The sequence below is a fragment of the Macaca thibetana genome, chromosome X (assembly GCF_024542745.1).
Source record: "Macaca thibetana thibetana isolate TM-01 chromosome X, ASM2454274v1, whole genome shotgun sequence".
NCBI lineage: Eukaryota > Metazoa > Chordata > Mammalia > Primates > Cercopithecidae > Macaca > Macaca thibetana.
Genome location: NC_065598.1, coordinates 70571000 through 70597774, shown reverse-complemented (window position 1 = coordinate 70597774; position 26775 = coordinate 70571000). Strand labels below are relative to the sequence as shown.

Here is a 26775-nt window from a genome sequence, read left to right as displayed (position 1 = left end):
GCCTTAGCCTCCTGAGTAGCTGGGACTACAGGCATATGCCGCTACACCCAGCAATTTTTTTGTATTTTTCTGTAGAGATAGAGTTTCACTGTGATACCCAAGCTGGTCTCAAATTCCTGGACTCAAGTGATCTCGATTCCCGGCCTCTGCCTCCCAAGGTGCTGGGATTGCAGGCGTGAGCCACCATGCCTGGCAAATTTTTTTTTTTCCTTTTATTTTGTCACATAATTAAAGCTACTCCAGCTTTCCCTTGATTTCAGCTTGCCTGGTATATCTTTTTTCCATTTTTTAATTGTCAGCCTTTTTTGTGCCCGTTAATCTAAAGTATGTGTTTTGTAGATAGTATGTAGCTGGATCATATTTTAAAAATATTCTGCCAAGCTCTGCCTTTTGATTGGAGTACTCTTTTATTTATATTTGTAATTACTGATAAGGGGGGACTAATGTCTGCTGTTTTGCTATTTGTTTCCCCATGTCTTACATCTTCATTACTGACTTTTTTATTAAACAACTGTTTTCTTGGGTACCATTTTAATTCCCTCTCCCACTCATTTTTCAATGTATTTTTTTGTGTTTGCTTTTGTTTTTATAGTTTGCCCTGATATTAAAGTTAACATTTTACCTTGAAATAGTTGACTTCAGATTCATATCAACTTAGTTTCAATAGCATAGGAAATTTGCTTCACTATATTTCCATTTGCTCCCCATCCTTTGTGCTATTATTACTATACCAATTACATCTGTATACAATATAGGCATGTCAACACATTTTGTAATTATTTCCTTATCCAGTTGTCTTTTAATATAGATCTGTGAAGAAAAGTGTTATACAAATAGATCTATTCTGTTCTTTATAATTATTTATTTACCTTTGGTGGTGCTGTTTATTTTTCATGCATTTGAGTTACTGTCTAGTATTCATTCATTTCTCTCGGAATCACTCCCTTTAGTATTGCTTGTAGGGCAAGTCTGCTAGCATTGAATTCTGTTAATTTTTGTGAATCTGTGAATGCCATAATTTCTCTTTTGTTTGTGAAGGATAATTTTGCTACATATAGAATTTGCTGTTTGTGAAGGATGATTTTGCTAGATACAGAATTTGCTGTTGATATTCTTTTTACTTTAGCAGTTTGAAAGTATTTCCCATTGTTGGCCCAGCACGGTGGCTCACGCCTGTAATCCTAGCACTTTGGGAGGCCGAGGCAGGCGGATCACCTGAGGTCAGGAGTTCAAGACCAGCCTGGCCAATATGGTGAAACCCTGTTTCTACTAAAATACAAAAATTAGTCAGGCATGATGGTGGGTGCCTGTAATCCCAGCTACTTGAGAGGCTGAGATGGGAGAATTGCTTGAACCCAGGAGATGATGGTTGTGGTGAGCCGGGATAGTGCCACTGCACTCCAGCCTGGGCAGCTGAGTGAGACTCCATCTCCAAAAAAAAAAAGAGAAAAAGAAAATATTTCCCATTGTTTTCTGGTCTCTGATTTATGATAAGAAGTCAGCTGATTATCTTATTGAAAATCAGTTAAATTGTGATGAGTTGTTTGTTTTCTCTTGCTGCTTTCAAGATCCTCTTTCTGACGTCTGGCTTTGATAATTTTACTACTATGTGTAAATTTTAATGTCTTTGAGTTTAAGACAGGGTTTGGCTCTGTTGCCCAGGCTGGAGTGCAGTGGCACAATTGTAACTCACTGCATCGTCCACTTTCCAGGCTCAAGCAATCCTCCCACATCAGCCTCCCAAGTAGGTGGGACTATCGGTGTATGCCACCACACCCAGCTAATTTTTGGGTTTTATTTTTGGTATAGACAGGTTTTGCCATGTTGCCCAGGCTGGTCTTTTTTTTTTTTTTTTGAGACAGAGTCTCGCTCTGTCGCCCAGGCTGGAGTGCAGTGGCGCGATCTCGGCTCACTGCAAGCTCTACCTCCCGGGTTCACGCCGTTCTCCTGCCTCAGCCTCCTGAGTAGCTGGGACCACAGGTACCCGCCACCACGCCCGGCTAGTTTTTCTGTATTTTTAGTAGAGACAGGGTTTCACCATGTTAGCAGGGATGGTCTCCATCTCCTGACTTCGTGATCCACCCGCCTCGGCCTCCCAAAGTTCTGGGATTACAGGCGTGAGTCACCGCGCCTGGCCACAGGCTGGTCTTAAACTCTTGGGCTCAAGTAATCTGCCCACCTCAGCCTGCCAGTTTATTCTTTCTGGCATTTGTTGGTCTTCTTGCACATATTGATTAATATTTTGATTAATAACTTTGATTTGTTAAATCAAATTTGGGATTTGGGAACCATTATTCATTCACATATTTTTTCTGTCCCTTTTCTCTCCTCTCATTATGTTTGTTATGTTTACTAAGAGTAATTCTTTTTCATTATTTTATAGTGAGAGAACTTATGATAGTATTGGCTGAATTTCCTAAGTAATATTCTTGTTTTGTTGTTTGCTAAATATGCTTGATTATAACTAATATTTATTCTTTGACTCAATAGTTATTTAGTGTGATGCTTCATGTTGAGGATTTCTGGCTTTCTTTTTCCTCAAAAAAAATCATGTTTTTATTTCATTGTAATGAGACAATGTGGGTGCTGTCATTTCCTACATGCCTAGTTTTTAATAACAATCTTATGTTGCAGGGCACATCCCTCATTCTTCTTTTTTCCAACATTTTATCTCATTATCATGTAGTTATTTCATGTGAACTATAGAAACAGCTTGTCAAGTGTTCATAAATACCTTTGGAATTTAAATTGGAATGGCATTCAATTTGTAGATTAATTTTGGGAGAGCTGTCATTTTTACAATCTTCCCATACATTAATGTAATATTTTTCTCCTTTTATTCAGGTCTTCAGTATCTGTGTATGTATATTCTACTTACTACTTTTTTTTTTTTTTTTTGAGACGGAGTCTCGCTCTGTCGCCGGGGCTGGAGCGCAGTGGCCGGATCTCAGCTCACTGCAAGCTCCGCCTCCCGGGTTTACGCCATTCTCCTGCCTCAGCCTCCTGTGTAGCTGGGACTACAGGCGCCCGCCACCTCGCCCGGCTAGTTTTTTGTATTTTTTTTTTTTTTAGTAGAGACGGGGTTTCACCGTGTTCGCCAGGATGGTCTCGATCTCCTGACCTCGTGATCCGCCCGTCTCGGCCTCCCAAAGTGCTGGGATTACAGGCTTGAGCCACCGCGCCCGGCCTCTACTTACTACTTTTAATCTCTCCCATTTTCTGGAAAAAAAAAAGATGTCTTTGGAACTGCAGTTCTGGTGGGAAAAGCATAGATGTCATCTGCATAGACTAGGGCCAATCAGTAGGGAATATCATTCAAAATGTGTTTTGTGTTTGATCTTATCATTTCTTCCAAATGTTCCTAGCAGCCCACATTATTTATCATGTTCTGTATTCCTGGTTTAGTTAAGTCCAGAGGTGAGAGCTGGTATTAGGAAAATGACATAGTAAGGCATTTGTTTTCAGTAATGGCAGCATCCCTTTGACCTCCTTTCCCACTTGGAAGGACTTTCTCCATCCTGAAAGCTCCTGTAGACTTGGTGCTCATTCTTTTTAGGATTTGTACCAGTTGAAGACGTCCAAAGCCTTCAGTGTAACTGGTGATGTTCTTACTGGAAAAGTATTTGGGGCCAGGCGCAGTGGCTCAGCCTGCAATCCTAGCACCTTGGGAGGCTGAGGCAAGCGGATCACTTGAGGTCAGGGGTTTGAGACCAGCCTGGCCAACATGGTGAAACACTGTCTCTACCAAAAATACAAAAATTAGCCAGTTGGGGTGGTGCGTACCTGTAATCCCAGCTACTCAGGAGACTGAGGCAAGAGAATCGCTTGAACCCAGGAGGTGGAGGTTGTGGTGAGCTGAGATTATGCCACAGCACTCCAGCCTGGGAGACAGAGAGAGATTCTGTCAAAAAGAAAAAAAAAAGAAGAGAAAGCAGGAAGGAAATTAGGTAGGTACGTACGTAGGTAGGTATTTGGGGCCAGCTGGCCTGTTGTAATCCCAGCAATTGGAGGCTGAGGTGGGTGAATCACTTGAGGTCAGGAGTTTGAGACCAGCCTGGCCAACATGGCAAAACCCCGTCGCTACTAAAAATACAAAAATTAGCTGGGCATGGTAGTGCCACCTGTAATCCCAGCTACTCGGGAGGCTGGAACCTGGGAGGTGGAGATTGCAGTGGGCCAAGATCGTGCCACTCCAGCCTGGGTGACAGAGTGAGACTCCATTTCACAAAAAAAAAAAAAAAAAAAAGAAAAAAGAAAAAAAAAGTATTTGGAACCAAAGAAGGTAAGAATTCTGTCTCATTTGGTAGTTTTGTTTTAATTCTAAGAGCAACTCTTTGAGAGGAAGCTGGAGGAGAACATCCAAGATATGGAGAGAGAGATGAATGTAGATCTTATGAGAAGCATCATAGGCAGTAGAGCTGTTTATATTGTAAGAGAACTCCAAAAAGAAGAATTTGTCTTTGCTTTGTTGTCTTCTGTCTGTTTTCAGATCTCTTATTGGGTCAGGGACTGTTGTCTTTTGCTGCTTTTGAAGGCAGTTCTAATTAATAGAGAAGCAGTTTTACGGACTCTCCAAAGATGATTCTTGGAAGTGACACTTAGAGGCTTGTATGAACACTGGGAATTGAACTTCAGAATCTCCTTGGGGTGGAATGAGTTGGATTACATGCACTTTTGAAGGTCACTTTTATTCCTGAGATTTTGTGAAGGTCTCGATTGGCAAATGAGTGTGCTGCTTTACATGTTCCCATTTAATCATCACACCAACCCTCTGAGGCATGTTAGAGAGGTAGAGTGGGTTTTCTAAGCAGGCCACACTCTCCAACACATAGCTTAATTCTCCTAAATTTGCATAGCAGTTCGTTCTTTCTTCCTTTCTTCTTTCCTCCCTCCCTTCCTCCCTCCCTTCCTCCCTCCCTTCCTCTCCCTTCCCTTCCTCCCCCTTCCCTTCCCTTCCCTTCCCTTCCCTTCCCTTCCCTCCCCTCCCCTCCCCTCCCCTCCCTCCCCTCCCCTCCCCTCCCTTCCCCTCCCTTCCCTTCCCTTCCCTTCCCTTCCCTTCCCTTCCCTTCCCTTCCCTTCCCTTCCCTTCCCTTCCCTTCCCTTCCCTTCCCTTCTTCTTCCCTTTCCTCTTTCTTTCCTTTCCTCTTTCTTTCTTTCTTTCCTATCTGTCTGTGTTGGCCAGGTTGGTCTTGAACTCCTGGGCTCAAACAGTCATTCCACCTAAGCCTCCCAAAGTCCTGGGATTATAGGGGTGAGCCACCAAGCCCAACCTTTTTATTTTTATTTTTAGTTAATTATTTTATTTTTGTACTTTATTGTTTCTAGAAGCCTTTTACAAACATGGTTTTATTTGACCCTTGTAACAGTTTGGTTAGGAATAAGAACAGATTCACCAATGTATCTAATTTATAGGTGGAAAACAGGCTCAGAAGCTCTTTAGAATATCATGAGAAGAAAGGATGTGGGGAATTATTCAATACAACTTCTGTATTTTGCACTTCAAGAAACTGAGTACCAGAGTTAAAAATCTGGACATATGGTGGGTGTTCTTAGATTTGTGTTAAGGGAAGAGGGTTGGATTAGATCTCACAGGGTATGGGAACGGATGGTGTGTTCCTTGTATCTACTATGTAGTGTGAAGTTAATTGATACTAGCTCAACATATTAGATTAAGTGGCATTTTAGCAAACATGAATGAAAGGCACCAAAGGTTTTAAGGGGGAATTTAAAACATTAGGTAGCAGCTTGTAGAGGATATAGTTAGGGTCATGAGGTCCTTCTTGTTGGCCTTAAAAACACTTCCTGCGCCAGGTTCAAGAGTCAATTGGGAACAGGGCCAACAGAGGACGAGGGGTTTTTTGTTTGTTTTTGTATCGTTTAAGACAAGGTCTCACTCTGTTGCTCAGGCTGGAGTGCCGTGGTACAATCCCAGCTCACTACAACCTCCGCCTCCCTGTGCTCAGATGATCCTTCCACCTCTGCCTCCTGGGTAGCTGGGACTACAGGTACATGTCACCATGCCTGGCTAATTTTTGTATTTTTCATAGAGATGGGGTTTTGCCATGTTGTCCAGGCTGGTCTTAAACTCCTGGGCTCAAGTAATCTGCCCACCTCAGCCACCCAAAGTACTGGGATTACAGGTGTCGACCACCATACCCAACCAAATGAGTTATAAGTTTGTGATCTGCTTTTAGCCTTTGTCCACAACTGTGGGAGTCACCGTTCACTCTGTGACATAGACTCTCAGAATGATGGCTCTCTTGACTATGGCACAGATCATAGATTTAGAAGCTCCAGGATGGGAGGACCTTAAAAATCTCCTATCCCAAACAGATTATTTTAAACTAACCCCAGTTGAAGTCCCTGGATAACATACCCAACAAATGGTCTTTTAACTTGTGAGTAAGTTTACTTGGTAACTGGGGACTCCTCCTTGAGTTAGCTTGTCCCTTCTTTTGAGACCTCTTTACAATATTGAGCCAAAATGTTTTTCTATAGCTTCAATTCATTCAGCATATTTGTGTTGTACCACTACTCAAGAACATTGCTTTATTCTCCTGCATATTCAGCATCTCTCCTCTCTAATGTCATCTGAGCTGCCAGGCACTGTGCTGGGTAATGGGGATATGGAGATGAATTAGACACCATCCCCGTCCTCAAGGAGTTCTCAGTCTAGTGAGAGAGATCAACATCTATGTACACATAGAATTACAACAGTATGGTATACTCTACAATGGAGGTATGTACAAGATACTCTGGGGTTCAAAGAGAAATCATTTTACAGAGTCTGGAGATGATAGAGCTCAGAGCACCTGGTATGTGAGTTGAGTCTTTAAAGAAGTAAAGTCGCCTTTTGACTAGGTGAAAAACAGAGAAAGGCTTTCCGAGCAAAAGCATGGACATTGGAAGTAGTATGATGAGTTTGAGGAACTACAAATAGTTCTCTAAATTAGGTTGAATGTGTAGGTCAGGAATAGGACTTTATATGGTATGCCATGGGATTTGGATTTCATTATAAGTGTTTTCAGAAAGGGGTGCTTTTAGATGATCACTGGCAGTAGTGTGGGGTGTGTTCAGGAATGTTTTCAAATCTGGACAGGGAGATGAGTTAGAAGGATACTACAGTGGCTAAGATGAGAAATGACGTAGGGCTGAAAGGAGTGGGAGTGGCGAAGAGGGGATAATCTCTTAGGAAGTTATACAAATTTAGTCATGCATTGCTTAGCAATGGGGATATGTTCTGAGAAATGTATTTTTAGGTGATTTTGTCCTGTGAACATCATAGAGTATATTAACACAAACCTCTCTAAATGGTATAGCCTATTACACACCTAGGCTGTATGGCATAGCCTATTGCTCCTAGACTACAAACCTGTACAGCATATGACTGTACTGAATACTGTAGGCAATTATAACAGAATGGTAAGTATTTGTGTACCTAAATATATATAAACATAGAAAAGGTACAGTAAAAATATGATATGATTTTGTGGGACAACTGTCATATATGAGGTTCATCATTGACCTAAACATTGTTAGGCAGCACATGACTATAGATATAATAGAACTTATAGGAAAAGTTATAGAAAAACTTATAGAAAAAGACCTTGATGAAAAATACTGTCATATTCTTTGTATGAATGTTGCAATTAACTCCTTTTAGATCATAACTTGACTGTACAGGTTGTGCAAGATTGTTTTCTGGGAACAGCTGTATATGAAATGTTGGTTCTCAGGGAGACACCTAGACACCTGAATTGCAGCAGACATTTTATGGTGTTGCTAAGTTGCTGGTCCTTCTCATCAGTAGCAGGCCTACTCTCACTGACACATACCTCCCAAAGTTTTTTTTTGTTTTTGTTTTTGTTTTTGTAATTAACCAAAAGTGAAGGCTTTTATATCAAAGACTCAATTGAGGAAGCAGTGGCCTTAGTCATTATTGGCATAATTGCTTTAGTTTGCTTATGGATCTTAAAACATTTATGGCTATATCTGCAAGTAAAAAAAAAAAAAAATTCAATAATTAAAAACCTAAACATATCCAGTGTTTATTTTCTTTTTTTTCAAAGGTATATTGTAAACTCAATGTTCTTTGGGAAATTTTCCAATTAAGGCTCCGAGTATTGATATTTGGGATTTAAAGAATGGCTTTCTATGACGAGAATGGTTAGATTCTGGTCATATGGTTAGACCAGAGGAGATTTTATGTGAGTAGGACTGGGTTTTTCAGGGGGCCTTGTATAACTTGCCATCAGGAGTTGGGAAAGGAGGCCCTGAGCAGTGCAGCAGAGCTATGTAAAGTGAGAGTTTGGGTCTTGGGACTATGTAGCCTGGGCTCAAATCTGCTGTCAAACTTACCAATGTGGTCTTGAGTGTGATTCTTCACTTCTCTAGGACTCTGTTTTCTCTTACGTAAAATAGGAATAATATTATTTTCAATGATGGGGGTAAAAAGTACTTAAAGGGACTAATTATGTACATTGCTTAGAACAGGCCTGAAATATGCTAAATGCTGTATCAACTGTTGTTGCTAATAATGGTGTTGACTATGACAAGTATTAAAAGAAGAGATTTGACTAGAGGTACTTATATTTTGAATGATCAGTGATGATGTTAGGGTTGAGAAAGTAAAACAGTAACTGACTTCAAGGTTTTCAATGGTATGTAAGTGTGAGGTTATTTCACCTTTTATTTCTCTGCCAGGTAGAGTGGGAAACCAGATTAATCACTCCATGCACTAGTCACTAATCTATTCCCTTTACTCTTAGTTCCAAATAGAAAGCTGTTGAAAAGTTGTTGTATTACATCTGCATAAAGGTTATCCTGAAAACAAAAATGCATTAGACTTTGTCAAAACTGGATTTGAAACCTGATTCAACTGCTTGCTGGCTGTGTGACTTAAACTCATTGACCTTCAGTTTCTTCCTCTAATGTAACTATTAATTTTCAGAGTTTCCATGAAGATATTTGTAAAGTGTTTGTCATAGGCACTCTATACATTAATTACAGCTATTATTGTTAGATCTTGGGACGCCCAACTGTGACAAAAACAACAGCAGATCCTGGTGCCTGGGAGGACTTCATGGATCCAGCAGCAACCTGGAATGGTGCTCCTCTGAAGAAATCCTACTCGGATGGATATAATACAACCTGCTAAGTGTCCTAGCACTTAGCAGGTTGTATTATCATTGTCCGTGTCTATGGCTGTCGTCTACCAGACCTTAAATTCCTTAAGGGCAAGGACAGTGCCTTACTCATCTTTGTATTCGCAGTGCCTAATCCGGTGCACATTGTAGGCCTCATTAAATGTTTGTTGAATGAAAAAATGAATCATCAACAGACATTAATTGGGCGCCTGCTCTGTGATCTCCATGGGCTCAGCTTGTCCCCGCCAGTTGCCAACAACGTCCAAGCTCTCTTCAGAATGCTTACTCCTGAAGCTTATTCCTGTCTTCTAATTCTTTTGTTGAGGACTTTTCTGTGTAGTGCAATGATAGCAAATACACTTCATCTCAAGTACCATCTCTAATTGATTGATAATGCCTGCCCTGATTGTTTTATAAAAAGATTCTGAAACCAGGTCTTATCTCAGTGTGAAAGACATTTATAACTATTTAGTGAAGTCTGCTGAGGGTGGGAGAAGGGGGGGTAGCAGCACAAGTGCCTCATATGTCATATTTGCTATTCTGTTTTCTATGAAATACTTCATTTCTATGCCTGCATTTTAGTCTTAGCTACTTGCTGATGTTACATAGCTGCTGCTGCTACTGTAATTGCTGCTAGTTGCTCCCTGGGTTGGACCAGAGTGCTCATTGTCTGAACAGAAACCTCATCCTCATAGTCTGAGGTTTGCTCCTGTGGCTGATAATTAAAGTTTTCCCCTTTCAACCTTACCCCAGCTATCCCCTTACCTGCACTGACAGGTAAGCCTCCACTCTCCTGTTCACCTCTCACCAGGTTCATATTTTCTTTATCTTATTTATTGTACTTAATCATTATTTTGTGAGAAGCTTTTCTGGTTGTAGATGTAACAACCAGAATACAAGTTAAAACCACTTATCCAGGGCCTTACAGTGAATCATTTAACATGAGAAAAAAATTGAGTGTGTTTGCAGACCATGGGGCAGAAGGAATTGAGAAGGGCATCACTGTAGATGCGAGAGAAAGATGATAATGGATGGAAGATGATCTTGAAAGATGATGCAGGTGAAGCTGGAAGGGTGAAATCTATGGCTCTAGAACACGTGCAGGTGGAGGGTTAGCCTTAGGTAAGTGGAACTACCTTTTTGCTGGAGCACAGAGATAGGGATAGGAGTAAGGAAGAGGACTTGGCAAGAGTGGTGAAGATTTGTAATTGTGGAGGTGGATAATGGAGAGGAAGCTGACCAGGAACAGGAATATGGAGACAAAAGCTGCTAGAACAGAAAGACTAAATATGAACCAGAGTCTTTAAGGAATATTCAGGCCAAAACGCTGGAGTGAGACCATTAACAGGAGAGCTTATGGTATATCAAAGTAAGAAACGAGTTTGAAACTGGGTTAGAAGCTCAGGAAAATATGAAGTGGTTTTGGGGCATTGTCACTTAAAAACACTTAAGCAGTATTTGGTTGCCTTGATTGATTGAGGGGTGGACAGCTAGCAAGAGAGGAGTTACACAGAAATGGATTTAAGAATCCAAACTAAGGCCAGGCGTGGTGGCCCACGCCTGTAATCCCAGCACTTTGGAAGGCCAAGGTGGGCAGATCACCTGAGGTCAGGAGTTCGAGACCAGCCTGACCAACATGGTGAAACCGTGTCTCTACTAAAAATGCAAAAATTAGCTAGGCATGGTGGCACATGCCTGTAATCCCAGCTACTCGGGAGGCTGAGACAGGAGAATCGCTTGAACCCGGGAGGCGTAGGTTGCAGTGAGCCAAGATCCCATCCACTATACTCCAGCCTGGGTAACAGAGCAAGACTTAGTTTCAAAAAAAAAAAAAAATCCAACCTGGACATGGAAGGAAGTAAGAACAGGAGTGGCCTCAGTCTGGGCCAAAAAGAGGCTTTAATGTGAACAAGGTGAGTGCTGAGTAATTGGAAAACTGGAGTGATAGGACCTGTAATCAGAGTATACTTTGGAGTGTTAGATTTCAAAATGGGAGTGGTTAAGATACCTGTGAAGCTAGGATGTCAGATGATAATTTACATGACTATTATTGTAACCCAGGATTACAGTAGAAGCTAGGCTTAGAATGAACACTGGGCCAGGTACAAAAGGCTTCAGTGACTGTGAGGAATGACTTGGAGGTTGGCACATGGTAACTGTGCAAATACTAGAGAAGAAAGGCTGTAGTGGGATAGTAGATGAGCCTTAGAAGAGATCCAGGTGATTCCTTCTTTTATTGAGTATTTGCTGTATGCCTGATACCTCGCTGTATACTATCTATTCACCTTTTTTGGGTCTGTCACACTTCAGGAGTGCGAGAATGAGCAACAATTCCTGGTGAGAACAGCTAGGGGAGCTGTTAGCCCTTAGCACTGCTGGAATCTTGTGGCCGTCTCCTAACTCTTTCAAAGGGCTGCAGGCTAGTCAGCTTGAAGTAGCATAAAAAGATTTATTTAGTATCTAAATTTTTCCTTGATCTTGACCTAAGTTAGTTACATGTTACAAACATTTGTTGGCCATGTTCCATAAAGTACTTTGGCTTCAGAGCCTCTGAGTTGAAAAGTGAGCTAGTGCTGCTCTTAAAAAGCAACAACAACAACAAAAAGCCAGTCATAATACACACATTGATTAACCAGAGCAAGACACAATCCTATGAATTCAGCTTTTTAGGATAAAGGGTAGAACAAAAGAAAGTTCACATCAATAGGTGAATAACAACTACTTTGTGAAAGCCATTGTGGGGTCAGAATACATCCAGTTTAGTGGTCCGTATTGTAGAATTTCCCTGTGCTATTATTGAAGACGGCTGCAATTGAGGCAGAGAGATGGCCTGAAGGACTTGGAAGGTAAAGCTTAGGAGAAAAAAGTCTATAAAACCTCTGACATGGCATGCAGACATTTTTCTTTTGAGTACATTTTACTGGGGAGATGATTCATGTCTTTTATATTCTCCAAATGACTCAATATTCCAAAAGAAGTTTAAGAACCACTGTGTTAAAGTGATCAGGCCCTCAGACAACCCATCCCCTCTTGTAGGGGCTGCTTTATATTTATTCCTGAGGAGGAGCTGGTAGAAGACTTCATGTGAGGGAGAAGAAAAGGAAAGAAGTAGCAGGGGACGACTACAACCTCTCTTCATCTCAGCTTCACAAAGCATCATTCAACAAAGGCATCACTATTAAGATCCTCTCCAGACCACAGGTTGCTATTTTCAAATGCATACTTAGATTTCTCTTTTCTCTTGTCGCATTTCAGAAGTTATTATACTCACAGATATGTATATATAAACAGTTACTTTCCATACAGCTCCCCATGTTTACGGAAAAAAAAATTCTTGAAACATGATAGAGTACTTGCTCTGTTAGGCCTTCAGTAATGTTGTGGACCCCCCACTGCTGGAATATAGGCCACCAGAGATGGGTTTGGATTTCAGCAATAAATGACCCAGCTTCATAGAAGGAGAGTAGTCAGCTGATTTGAAAGTAACCCCAATCCTTGTGCTTATATTTGTTTACTTTTTCCTTAAGCCTTATAAGTAAGACATATCACTGATGAGATCAAACAAATGCCATAACTTTCTCCTTCCACTGGTACTTTTCTTTCCCACGTATATGCCTTTGGGAGTCACCCTCTTTCATTTGCACTTTCTTCCTATCACTTAAGACCCAGAGAGGCATGAATGCTAAGGTTGAGGTTGAATTTGTCATAGTTATGGTGGGAGTTGAAAAATACTTAAATCGATTACTCTGATGCCCATGCCTTACCTGATCTCATGTCAGCCATTGGAGATGTAGCCAAGGCCAGCAACTCTGCGAACTCCAGCTCCAGGATTTGTGCCTGATGTCTCAACTGGTCATTAAATACCAGTAGGAGGGCTTTCCCCATCCCAGGTCCCCCTTTTGATTTGGTCATCAGACATGTCCTTGTTTTAGGATATACAGATATGAACAAAAACAGTATCAGGAGTCCTGGTTAGTTTTTGTCTCTCTTGAGGATGGGCAGGATAGTGTATAGGGAAAGTGGAAATTCTTGTGCATTTCAAATACCTTCCTTTTTTCAGGGGGGAGATGGAGTCTTTCTCTGTCGCCCAAACTGGAGTGCTCTGTCGCCCAAGCTGGCGCAACTTGGACTCCAAGTTGCGCCATCTTGGCATCTTGGCTCACTGCAACCTCTGCCTCCTGAGTTAAAGCGATTCTACTGCCTCAGCCTTTCGAATAGCTGGGACTACAAGCACATGCCACCACACCCAGCTAATTTTTGTATTTTTAGTAGAGATGGGGTTTCACCATGTTGGCCAGGCTGGTCTCGAACTTCTGACCTCAAGTGATCTGCCTGCCTTGGCCTCTCAAAGTGCTGGGATTATAGGCGTTAGCCACCGTGCCTGAATCAAATACATTCCTAATGAATCCTCAGGAGACCTTTGCTCACACCTTCTGTCACCTTATCCTGGCTCTTGCCTCATTTTTCTTTTCTGGAGTCATCCTAGGGAATTTCTTGCTCTCACTGACCTTCTTCCATTTCTTTCCCCAGCTTGATGAGTTTCAGTAGGTGTTTTTTGCTTTCTGTCATCCTAAGACATTTGTCTCCAACAAGCCCCCATCTGGAAGTTTTATTGTGAATGAGTGAATGAAACCTTAGAGAGTGTTGCGAGTTACATTCATGTTGCCCTTGAATATAAAAAGAGAGGCAGATGCATTTGCTTTTGGGGTCTTAGTCGTGAATTATTTGCCTAGGCCAATGTCCAGAAAAGTTTTTCATGGTTATACTGTAGAAATGTTATGATTTCAGGTCTCAGATTTAAGTCATTATTCTATCTTGAGTTGATTTTTATGTAAGGTAAGAGAGATGGATTCAGTTTCATTCTTCTACATGTGGGCTATCTACTTTTCCCGGCACCATTTATTAAGTAGGATGTCGTTTCCCCAGTTTATATTTTTGTGTGCTTTGTTAACGATCAGTTGGTTATAAATAGTTGGCTGTATTTCTGGGTTCTCTATTCTGTTCCATTGGTCTATGTGTCTACTTTTATACCAGTACCATGGGTACACTAAAATCTCAGACTTCACCACTATACAATTCATCCTTGCAACCAAAAACCACTTGTACCCCCAAAATTACTAAAATAAGTATTTTTAAAGATTTTAAAAATAGAGAGGAAAGAGAAGGAGGCTATGAAATTCCACAATGGAGTTACAGATGCTTGACATAATTTAGTGGAGATTGGACTTAGAAGCTTACACGAATGAGGCAAACCTGAGATCTCTGATGTTTGTAAATGAAGATAGGAGTGAACTTACTGCCCTTAGGAATGGAGGGAGGGAAGGAAGGGAGAAAATGAGAGATGCCATAAATCTGTTACTTCAGTGGATTTGAAGTAATCCTTTGAAGCAGGCAGTGAGACTTACTTCATAAATCCATACCTTTTTAATGTGGATTAGAGAGAAGGTGTTGCACTGCAATACCTCTGTTGCTACTGTGAGAGTCATTGCCAGCCACTATTCTCATGTCAAGCTGCCCTTGTGGCGGTTTCTCTTGACCCAATTTAGAAACAACCCAAAACAAGATTTGTAACTTAGAGGAATTCTTTGATTCTGTGAAAAGGGGTCTGTGACTCCCCCTAAAGGGATCAAGTACACAGGAGATAGTACAAGTAGTACTAAATAGCCAGCTTAAAAAACTGGATAGGTGAGATGAGACAGGGACAGTGGACAGAATGGCTCCAGGCATCCCCAGACACCACATCTGGCATCAGGAAATAGTACAATGGAAAGTCTATCCTTGGACCTACTATTTGTCATTCCCCAGGGCATGATGGAATATCTAGAGTTGCTTTGGAGAAGGGTTGCAAAATACTATTTCATAGAAGAGATTTAGAAGAGGGGAAACTCCCAATTACATAAGGTGGGCATTATAGCTTTTCAAAACATTGGTTCCCTATATAGGTCATGGAGATTGATCCCAGTATCAGCCTATGGCTTACTAGGCCAGTTTAACTGAAAGATTTAATGTGCTTGGAGGGATGCTGCCACCTGCACTCTCATTTTGGCAGATGTTTATCACCAGTGAGTGCAGTACCTAAAGGAGCAAGAGGACAATAAGCACCCAGTGGACAACAGTGTGGCATTTTGAGTGAAGATAGCAACTGAAAAGATCATGGGCTTGGCTAGATTGGGCTGGGCTTGTTTTTTAAAAGTAAAAAAAAAATGTTTTCCTTCATGATAAAAGTAACAGGTGATCATTGTTAAAAAATAAAGTGCAAAGTATGAATTAAAAACTAAATAATATGTATAATTTTATAAGCCAGAAAACAATAATTTGTAATATTCAGGTGTATGTCCTTTCAGTCTTTTAAAAAATTATGTATATAACACAGTTTTATAACAAAATTGACATCATATTGTATATACCATTTTATTTAATTTTTTCATTTGAAAATTCACAAGTGTATTTCCATGTTATCATTCTTTGAAAAATACAATATTAAGTGCTACATAATATCTTATGGATTTAACAAAGTTTATTTAGATGATATCATGTTATTGGACATTTTGATTATTATCAAGTTTGCTTATAAAATTTAAATGTAATGAAGAACATCATTGTACATTAACCTTTATGCACATCTGTAATTATTTCTTTAGAATAAGGTTCCAGAATTAAAATTATTTGGTTTGGATGATGAGAGCATTTAGTAGAGCATCTGACAGGTGGTGTTGAGTTTTCCTCAATACAGTTGTGCAAATTACATTCCCACCAGTAGTGTATAAATGTGAATATCCCTCCATACATTCATCAAAACATGGCCTTTCTATTTTTGTAAATCTCTGCTAATTTAATAGGTAAAAATATACCTTTATTTCTTTAAAATTTGTATTTGTAATTTACACACAGTAAAATTCATTCTTTTTAGTGTATGGTTCTATGGGTTTTGACAAATGCACAGTCATGTATCTTCTACACTAGTACCATACACAGAAGTTCTGTCACTTTAATAATTTCTCTTGGTGGCTCTTTTTGTATTCAACCCTTTGCCCCATACTCAATCTCTGGAAATGATCAATTTGTTCTTCATCTCTATGGTTTTGCCTTTTCCAGAAGTCATATAAGTGGAATCATGCAATACGTAGCCCTTTTGGTCTGGCTTCTTTCACTCCTTTTTATCACTGAGTAGTACTTCATTGTGTGGATGTACCACAGTTTTATTATCCATTCACTAACTGATGAATTTGTAAGATGTTTCTAGTTTTGGTGAATTTGAATAAATTTGCTATAAACTTTCAGGTATAAGTTTTGTATGACATAAATGCTCATTTTTATAGGGTAAATGCTTTGGAGTGGGAATGAGTGCCAGACTGTTTTCTAAAGTTTCCCTAGCATTTTGCATTCCAATTACAAATATGTGAGAGTTCCAGTAGCTTTGTATCTTTACCAGTATTTAGTAATTTTGTATTATACATATATATGTGTATATATATATATTCATTTAAATTTTAATCGTTGTTAGAATTTGTAATTCCCTAATGATATATGGTATTATCTTTTATTTGTTTATAATTGACACATAATTGTTTATGGGATACAATGTGATGTTTCAGTACATGTGTACATTGTATAATGATCAAATCAGGATATCACCTCAAACCTTATGATGATCTTACAGTTAAAGTGGTATATTCTTGCAAAGTGTCTGTTCAGATCTTTTGCTCCTCTTTTTATTGGATTGTTCCTTTTCTTACTGTTTTTATATTTTTTTAATATATTGATACAAGTCCTTTGTCAGATACATTATTTGGAAATATATTTTCCTAGTCTGTGACTTGTCTTTTCATTCTTTGAACACTGCCTTTTTTAGAGCAAAAATTTTAATTTTGATACGATTCACTTTATCAATTTTTTACTTTTGATGTGCAGTGTAAGAACACTTGTCTAACCCAGTGTCATGAAGATTATATCATATTTTCATCCAGAAATTTTATAGTTTTAAGTTTTACATTTCTATCTATTATCCTTTTTGAATAAAGGTTTGTATAAAGTTTAGCTATGGGTCAACGTTCAATTTTTAAAATATGGCTATCTAATTCTAGTACCATTTGTTGAAAAGATTGTTTCTTTTTTATTGCATTGCTTTTGCACTTTTGTCAAAAAATCAATTGATTATATTTGTTTGGGTCTAAATCTGGGCTGGCTATTCTGTTCCATTGTTATCCATTCACAAATACTACATTTTCCTAATTACTTTATAGGAAGTCTTAAAATTAGATAGTGTGTACAACTTCATCTCAAAAATCGTGTTGATTACTACTTTGCTTTTCCATAAATTTCAGAATTGTTGCTTTCTATAAAAAATTCTGCTAGTATATCTATTGAGATTGAATTAGATCTATAGATGAATTTGAAGAAAATTTACATCCTCACAATATTTTGTCTTTAGGCCACAAACATGATATAGCTGTATATTTATTTTGGTCTTGATTTTTTTTTTCCACTTTCAGCATACTGATCCTGGATATATTTTATATTTATACCAAATATTTTATACATTTTCTACTGTTGTAAATGGTAGTGGTTTTTAAATTTTCAAACATTCATTACTAGTATATAGAAATAAAATCATTTTTAAAAAATGTAATGGCATTTATTGTTTTTCAATTTAATAAACTGCATCTGGACAACACAGTGATTAAAAATGTTGACAATTGGGACAATGTAAGTGTAAAGGTAAAGGTAACAATTTTTACCTTGATAATATAAAGGTAAAAACGTAGTCGACAGTGTATGGGGACAGAAGAGGAAGTGAGTAGGAAGGGCAGAGTGGGAATATTAATAGCTTCATCTTTTATAGAGAGAACACACTGATGTGAACAGCAAATAGGTGTATATGCATCTGAAAGTCACTTTTGGTATGTTGATCTTGTATCCTGCAACTTTGCTAAACTCACTTATTAATTGTAGGAACTTTTATGCATATTTCTTGGCATTTTCTATATACAGTGGTGTCTGTATAGTTTACTATTTACATGTGAATATTGATAGTTTAATTTCTTCCTTTCCAATCTGCTTGCCTTTTATGTCTTCTTGAAATACTGCATTGGCTAAGACTTGCAGTAAGAAGTTAAAGGGGAGTGTTTGGAGCACACATTGCCAAATCTCTGATGTTAGTGTGGCTGGGGGGAAGCGTTCAGTATTTCATTAAGTATGATGTTAGCTATAGGTTTTTTGTAGATATTCTTTATCAGTTTAAGAAAATTTCCTACGATTACTAGATTGCTCAGAATTGTTTTAAGATCATGAGTTGATAATTCAATTTTGTTAAATACTTTTTCTGTATCCATTAAAATAATCATGTGTTTTTCTTAGTCTGTCATTATAGCCCATTGTATTGCTTGATTTTCTTTATTAAGGTATATTCATTCCCATAGAAAATTCATGTTTTTTGTTATTGTTGTTTGTTTTTTGTGGGGGGGTGGGGGGTAAGTAGTACCACCTTATTCAGTGTTGTAGGAAATTTCAGGTTACTTCTTAAAAACAAAACCTGGGCAGCCTGGTCAACATGGTGAATCCCCATCTTCACAAAAAATTACGACAACTAGCCAGGTGTGGTGGTGCATGCCTGTAATCCCAGCTACTTGGGAGGCTGAGGCAGGAGAATCCCTTGAACTCGGGTGGTGGAGGTAGCAGTGAGCCAAGATCGCAGCACTGCACTCTCGTCTGGGCGATAGAGTGAGACTCTGTCTCAAAAACAACAACCACCACCAAAAAAAACCTGTGAGGTTGTAGGTTCTTTCCCCTTTTTCCTTTCTTTTTCTTTTTTTTTTTTTTTTTCCTTTTTCTCACTCTGTCACCCAAGCTGGATGGGAGTGGAGTGCAGTGGTATAATCATGGCCCACTGCAACCTTAACTTCCTTGGCTCAAGTGATCCTCCTGAGTAGTTGGGACTACAGGTATGCACTACCTTGCCTGGCTAATTTTTTACTTTTTGTAGAGACGGGGTTTTGCCATGTTGCCCAAGCTGGTCTCAAACTCCTGGGCTCAAGAGATCCACCCACCTAGGCCTCCCGAAGTGTTGGGTCTACGGGAGCAAGCCACTGCACTACGCCCAGGTTACTTCTTAAAACCTGGCCAGGTGCGGTGACTCACACCCATAATCCCAGCACTTTGGGAGGCTGAGGCAGAAGGATTGCTTGAGCTCAGGAGTTCAAGACCAGGCTGGCTAACATAGCAAGGCTCCAGCTATTGGGGTGGCTGAGGTGGGTAGATTGTTTGAGCCTGGGAGATTGAGGCTGTATTGAGCCATGATTGCACCACTGCACTCCAGCCTGGGTGACAGAAGCAGACCCTGTCTCCAAAAAGAAAAAATGAAGAAAACACACACAAATAAAAACAAAAGAAATAAATTCCCAGAATAACAAAGCAGGAAATATAATCCAAAAAACACTGGGTGATCCTTCAGTTGGAGGGAGGAGGAGTCAGTTAAGTAGCTCACACAGTAGATATGGAAAAACCAGAGTTGAGGTTGGTTGGTGTGGCTTTTAGGAGTTAAGTTCTCCACCTAAGGCAATTGGATAATTAATTGTTCTTGAGGGATAATTAGTCATTCTAGAAAAAAGAAAAAAGGTTGATTGGGAGAAGGAACCTAGGGAGGGCAGATGGTGCATCACTTAATATTAAATTGCCTCCCTACACTATGTGGCTGAGTGTCATGGACTTTCCTCCCTCTCTGCCCCTTTGAACTCCCACTGTTAGCAAAGCTGGAAAGCACACACTTGTATCTCATTCTTACAGGCCTGTGTACCACCTCTCAGGGTCCATAGCTGTTCAGTATGGCAAAGGGCAGACTTGTTTTCTCTTCCACTTTGCTGCTTTGATGAGGTTAACACACTGGAATGAAAGAGGAGGGCAGGACATCTGCCAAAGTGCAAGGAAGGAATAAGAGTATATGAAACAACTGGGAAAAGGATTGACACTTCAGAAAGTTGACCTCGAACTGTTCACTGGTATTTAATCTGATGCTTCCCTCAAGTCCTGAATACTCTTTCTGGAAGCAGAGAGGCCAGGCCAAGAGTTGTTCTGGCTCCTCCAGACCACCCCTCCCCCTCTCCCCCAGGGCCCATCAGGTGAGTGCCTGCAGAAGCTAGAGGCAAGTCCCAGCTCTCTTGTATAGCTGATGTATGCCCTGAGACATACTCCATTTGTAGGATTCTCCTGTGCTCCAATTCACCAAATTCTGCTGATTGTTCAGAGCAGGGTAAAGCATCTCCTGGATAATCCCTCCCCCAAAATGGAGTCCTCAGGGACAGTTATTCATTGAATAACCTCCAGGTTATCTACTTTGGGAAATGCGGGAATGCTATAAACTGAATTTTTTTCCAGCAGTCGCAGAAGCCAGACACCTTGAAGTCAATTGTTCTTCATTCTCCAGAGTTCCCAAGTGGCATTTCAGAGCACAGGAATTCACTCTTCCACCCAGATGTTCCTCTCACACTGAGTCACGCACCCCAGGTTCTAGCAGCAGATATCTCCAAGCCAACCACCCTAATGAAAAATGCAGGTTTCCACACCAGTTTTCCATACCAGCTCTCCAACAATTAAGAGTACACATGACTCCCATGGTGCACTTGGGTTATCACAATAAAAGTACATTTATATAAAGTAAAAAACATAATGTGGAGCAAATATATACATATACATGTACATTGTTAGAGTTCAAGTGAATATACAGTTTTCAAGTGTGTAAATAAATGCAAGTCATCTGAGAAGTTTACAGTGGTCCCCAAAACTATAGGAGAGAATAAAGTAAAATAGCTATAGGTAATTAAAAGCTAATTAGATAAATCAAGTTACAGTTTCATCCTTCAGATTAAGGTGCTCCAATATAATCCATACCACAGCAAACAAAATCCTGAAGAATTCTGCTGCCAATCATCTTGCCTCTTAACCGCAATATAACAAGAACATACATAAAAGAGATTACTGATTTAGTTAATGCTATCATCTCATAACCCATTCACACCACTGGCCTGTGATATTCTTCCCCTGGGAGAGATGTCAAGATTTAATGAGATTCTATCATAACCTGTAGAAAAAATGAGCAACACGGAAACATTCCAATTCCAATCTTAGGTGAGTTCCAATGAAATTACCTGAAGAACTGAACTAGTGCTTTTTAGTTAAGGGGAAAAGTGCCCTAGTTTTTTAAAAATATGTCTATAAATCTAGTTTTAAAAACAATTGGCTGCATGTGGTGGCTCATGCCTATAATCTCAGCATTTTGAGAAGCCGAGGTGAGAGGACTGCTTGAACCCAGGAGTTCAAGACCAGCCTGAGCAAAATAGGGAGACCCCCATCTCTACAAAAATAAATTTAAAAAGCTGGGCATGGTGGCATATACCTGTGGTTCCAGGTACCTGAAGGGCTGAGGTAGGAGGATCGCCTGAGCCCGGCAGGCCAAAGCTACAGTGAGCTGTGATCGTGCCACTGCACTCCAGCCTGGGCGAGGAGAGCAAGACTCTGTCTCAAAAATAAATACACAAAATACAGCAGTCCAAAAATGTGTCATCTTCTTTCTCTTCACAATTTTATAACAAGGGGGTAAAATGCCTGTGAGTCTATTCATTATGGAAAATAAAAAAGAAACATTTTTTATATTTGAGACTGAGGCATTTTGGTTTTCTACTGGCTTTAGATTCTATTAATTGCATTAAGCCCCTCACTACAACTTCCCCAGTATCCTAGAAACAATTTGGCTTTCCTTTTAGGCAGGAACAGGAAGTATTCAAAGGACAGACATATGGACATAGGCCCTTCAGGGTCGAAGTCTGTGGTTTCTTGTGTCTCAAGACTCAATGTCTTGAGAAGTTCGTGGACCCTGTCCTCCATCCAGGAAGTGCTGCCAAAGAAACCAGGGGATCTAGCAAAGACTCAGGAGAAAATGGCCAAAGGAATTCTGACATTCCATACCTGAGTGAACTGTTTTCATGAGTGCTTTCATCACCCAATCCCCTATCAAGGCACTGAAAAACCTGCTGTCGCAAGAGGAGGGCTTTGACCAACTTCCCCTAATTGAGTAAAAAGTGATTCTCTTAATTTCTGTATTCTATTTTTCATATCTCCAGTAGAAGGGCCCTGTGGATCTAAATAGAGCACATTTTAAGGCTAGAGAGTAGTAGAAGTTGATGTTTAGACAAGGCAGCTTGTTCAAAATCTGAAAGGCACACCCAGAGGCTTTCTCTAAACATTTTGGCTCCCATAAAAAAAAATTAAAAACAGGACCCAAGTCTGAGAAGCTGGGTACATTTACATGGTATCAAAAATTTAGCATCTGCAGCCAAAAGCCACACCTGTGCTACTCATGAGAAAGTACATGTATGTAACAGCAGCAATTGCATGGTCCTTTTTTTTTTTTTTTTTTTTTTTTTGAGACGGAGTCTCGCTCTGTCGCCCAGGCTGGACTGCAGTGGCCAGATCTCAGCTCACTGCAAGCTCCGCCTTCCGGGTTCACGCTATTCTCCTGCCTCAGCCTCCCGAGTAGCTGGGACTACAGGCGCCCACCACCTCGCCCAGCTAGTTTTTTTTGTATTTTTTAGTAGAGAGGGGGTTTCACTGTGTTAGCCAGGATGGTCTCGATCTCCTGACCTCGTGATCCACCCGTCTCGGCCTCCCAAAGTGCTGGGATTACAGGCTTGAGCCACTGCGCCCGGCCTATTGTCCTTTTCTTATTTAAAGCTTTCTCAGGTAAGCTTTAATAGCTGGAGGATATATATTAAAAAAAAATCTCAACGTGAAAGAAAACCCCAGTGTTGAAACACATTAATACCTCCTGTGCCATCTGAATCTCTGGCTCAGGATCAGAACTTATGATCACGTCTCTGGTGGCCATAAAATATTTACAATCTAGTTAAAGGCAAAGTGGCATTTAAAAATAAAGTCTTGGGGACCCATAGTAAAAGATTCACTGTAATTATTAACCTGGCTTCAATTGGTAAAATTGACTCTTGCCAGATAACATGTGAGGGAGATGATGATTCGGAACCTGCTAGCTGGTTATGAGGCATAGCGAGTCCTTAACCTCAAGAACAGGTGGAAACAAACTCACGGAAACATGCCCATGCTTTATTCTGGTGATTTACATCTTTCCTGCTTTTTTTGCTAACGTGAGCCTGGATGTGGAGCGTGGGGGTTTCTTCCATGACTGATTGGCAGGTTGTCAGTGTAGTCTTCCAGCTTAGGATCCTGGAAATCCTTCTTGCTTATTATTGTTTTCTTCTGTTTGAGGAGCAGCTGGATCAGCTCATTCTGGGTTAGCTGTGCATACGCAAAAGCAGAATCCAAGGGGTTGTTTTTCTTCATCATGGTCTTGTTGATCAAGTTCTCCCTGATGATGGTGACAGTTCCCAAGCTAGAGATAGCGATCTTGGTGGCCATTGTGTTCACTGACTTCAGGATGAAGTCAAGGTTTGACTGCTCTGGTTTTTGGAGCCATCACAGAATTGGTGATTCTGTTCAGACTTGGATTCTTGGTCAGCTTTTGGTTCTGTGATCTGCGCATCTTCAAAGGGTTTCAGAGAGTTACCCCTTCTGGAGACAATAGCTGCAGTATCTTTCTCCAGTCTTCTCGTAAGGTCTTCAACAGGCCCTGAATCATCCTACCCGGCTTGACCTCCGTAAGCATGCCTTCCTTCTTCCCCAGGATGGTAAGAGGGTTTTCACCTTCACTGTTCTTAGCCATATCCTTCTTCCCTGTCACCCGAGAAAGCAAAGAAGACGTTATTCTGCTTCTTGCTCTCTTTGGTTTCTTTTGCAGCTTCCAAGTTTGCTGGAGCCGTGTTTTCTCTAATGTCTCCACAGAACAGTGGTCAGTAGGATGGTAGAGACATGGACTTCAGAGAGTTCTTGGTGGAAGACTCAAAGAGCCACCTGTCATGAGACATCCCACTTCCTTCCCCAGGTTACTTTCAAGACTGAGCAGCCAGGTTTTTGGTAGATAAGAACAAACGCTTCTTCCTGAAGCCCTGGGGCTTCAGGTAGGAAGAAGGACTGCTATACTTGTTCTCACCCTTGGCTTCTGACTGCTCCAGTTAAACATGGTTCCCATTGATACAGACATTAGAGTGGGAAAGGACTTCATTCGTAGACCGAAGACCCCCAAGAAAGGAAAGTCCTTCCATTTTGGGAAGGGTGATGTTGATTTCGTTTAGCTGCTTAAGATATGTACCTACTATTGTCTTGTGAGACATGACATCTGAAGCTGAAGAGGAGTCCCTCTCATTGTTGTCATTGTCCCACCGGGACTGAAAGTCTCCCAGTTGAAGCAGCACTTTAGCTTTGAAGTCGGCAGGGCAATAATGGATCAGGAATGGTGGAGGCAGCATCTGATGCACTCTCTGTATTATTCCCCTTGATCTTGTCTTTAAGTTTTCCAAATGGATTCCGAGGCTTGTCTTTGATGAAAAGGCAAAACATGCTGGCAGTCATGTTGTTTCTCATAAACTGGATGTCAACCTCAATTTCTCCTCTTTATCCTTCTCTCCTGGTTTGGATTTCAAGATATACCACTGCATCTTCCTGCTCCCCTAGTCTGGGTGCAGCTTCTGCAGGTACACCTCGGCGAAGCCCAAGTACAGTAGCAGCAGCAGCTCAAAGGTGGCCTCCTCCTCTGACACTGAGGTGGCATACTTCTACTTACCCACCTGAATCAACGAGTACACGTTGCTTGTACCTTCAAGTCCTTGATTTTTGGCCCCTGGCCCTATGCCCGCAACACTGTCACCTGCACGTGGATTGGAAACCACATAGCCCCTGGACCTGCTAAGGCCATTAAGGACAGGATGATGATGCCTCAGCTGACTGACGTGAGAAGATTGCCACGACCCATGGCCTCTACCGCTGTCCTACCAACAGAAAATTCATAATGTTGTGCAGGCATTACCACTACCTAGTTCCAGAACATTGCTATCGCCCCCAAAATAAATCCTGCATTCATTAAGCAGTCACCCCTACTTTCCCCCATCCCTGTCAACCACTGATTTGTATTCTGTTTCTATGGATTCCCCTGTTCTGGATAATTCATGTAAATGGAATAATACAATAGATGCCTTTTATCATGGGTTTCTTTCACTTAGGATGTTTTGTAGGGTAATTCTTACAGCATGTATCAGGACTTCATTTTTTTTTTTTTTTTTTTTTTTTTTTGAGATGGAGTTCCATTCTTGTTGCCCAGGCTGGAATGCAGTGGTGCAGTCTCAGCTCACTGCAACCTCTGCTTCCTGGGTTCAAGTGATTCTTCTGCCTTGGCTTCCCAAGTAGCCAGGATTACAGGTGCCCGGCACCATGTCCGGCTAATTTTTTTGTATTTTTAGTAGAGACAGAGTTTCACCTTGTTGGCCAGGCTGGTCTCAAACTCCTGACCTCAGGTGATCCGCCCTCAGCCTCCCAAAGTGCTGGGATTACAGGTGTGAGCCACCACGCCCAGCCTTCATTCATTTTCATGGAGAAAAATATTTAATTTATACCATATTTTGTTTATCCATTTATCCATTGGTTGTTTCTACTTATTTTAGCTATTATGAATAATATTGCTGTGAATATTTGTGTACAAGGTTTTAGTGGACACAAGTTTTTATTTTTCTTTAGTATATATCCAGGAATGGAATTGCTGGGTCATATTGTAATTCTGTTCAACTTTTTGAGGAACTTCCCAACTGTTCTCCATGGTGGCTGTGCCATTGTATATTCCTACTAGCAATGTATGAAGTTACAAATTTCTCCACATCCTGAGAACCCTTTATTATTTTCTGTTTTTCTTTTTGATTATAGCCATCCTAGTAGTTGTAAAGTGGTATCTCATTGTGATTTTATTTTGCATTTCCCTGAATGGTTAGTCATATTGAACATCTTTTCATGTGCTTCTTGGCCATTAGTATATCTTCTTTAAAGAAATGTCTATTCAAGTCTTTGGCAGTTTCTAAATGAGTTATTGTCTTTTTGTTGTTAGGTTGTAAGAGTTATAATCTGGATAACAGATCCTTATTAGATATGTAATTTGCACATATTTTCTACCATTTTGTGGGTTGTCTTTTGTCTTTTTACTTTATTTTTTATTGCTTGTGTTTTGGTATCATTATTGAGAATTCATTGTTAAATTAAAGATCATGAAGAGTTACTCTTATTTTTTCTTCTATAATTTTTAGTTTTAGCTCTTGTATTCAGGTCTGTAATCAGTTGAAGTTAATTTTCAATATGGTGTGTGCTAGGAGTTCAGCTTCATTGTTTTGCATGTGTCTGTGCAATTGACCCAAAGTGATTTGTTGAAAAATATTATTTTCTGATGGTATATGGTCCTAACACCCTTGGAGAAACTCAATTGAAGATATATGTATGAGTTTATTTCTGCAGTCTTAATTCTATTCTATTGGTCTAAATGTTTATCTTTATGCCAGTATCAGATTGTTTTGATTATTTTAGTTTTGTAATAAAATAGACAAACATTTGGCAGATACATCAAGACAAAAAGAAACGTATATAGAAATAATATTATGAAAGAAAAGGGGGAACATATTGAAAAACACCATAAAGATTAAAAAGATTAAGGGACAGTGTTAACAATTTATGCCAATAGGATTTGAAAGTTTAG

At 40.1% G+C, this 26775-nt stretch overlaps 1 long non-coding RNA gene and 1 pseudogene across 1 annotated transcript; one reads left to right on the top strand and one right to left on the bottom strand.

Annotated features, from left to right (window-relative positions):
• The first annotated feature begins 5038 nt into the window (after positions 1-5038).
• On the top strand, positions 5039-19541 carry LOC126946342 (uncharacterized). Its single transcript, XR_007722644.1, has 2 exons — positions 5039-12347; positions 13207-19541. It is a non-coding gene; the product is annotated as an uncharacterized LOC126946342 (long non-coding RNA).
• Positions 19542-23225: 3684 nt separating this feature from the next.
• On the bottom strand, positions 23226-24718 carry LOC126946254 (rab11 family-interacting protein 1-like; annotated as a pseudogene).
• Positions 24719-26775: the final 2057 nt, after the last annotated feature.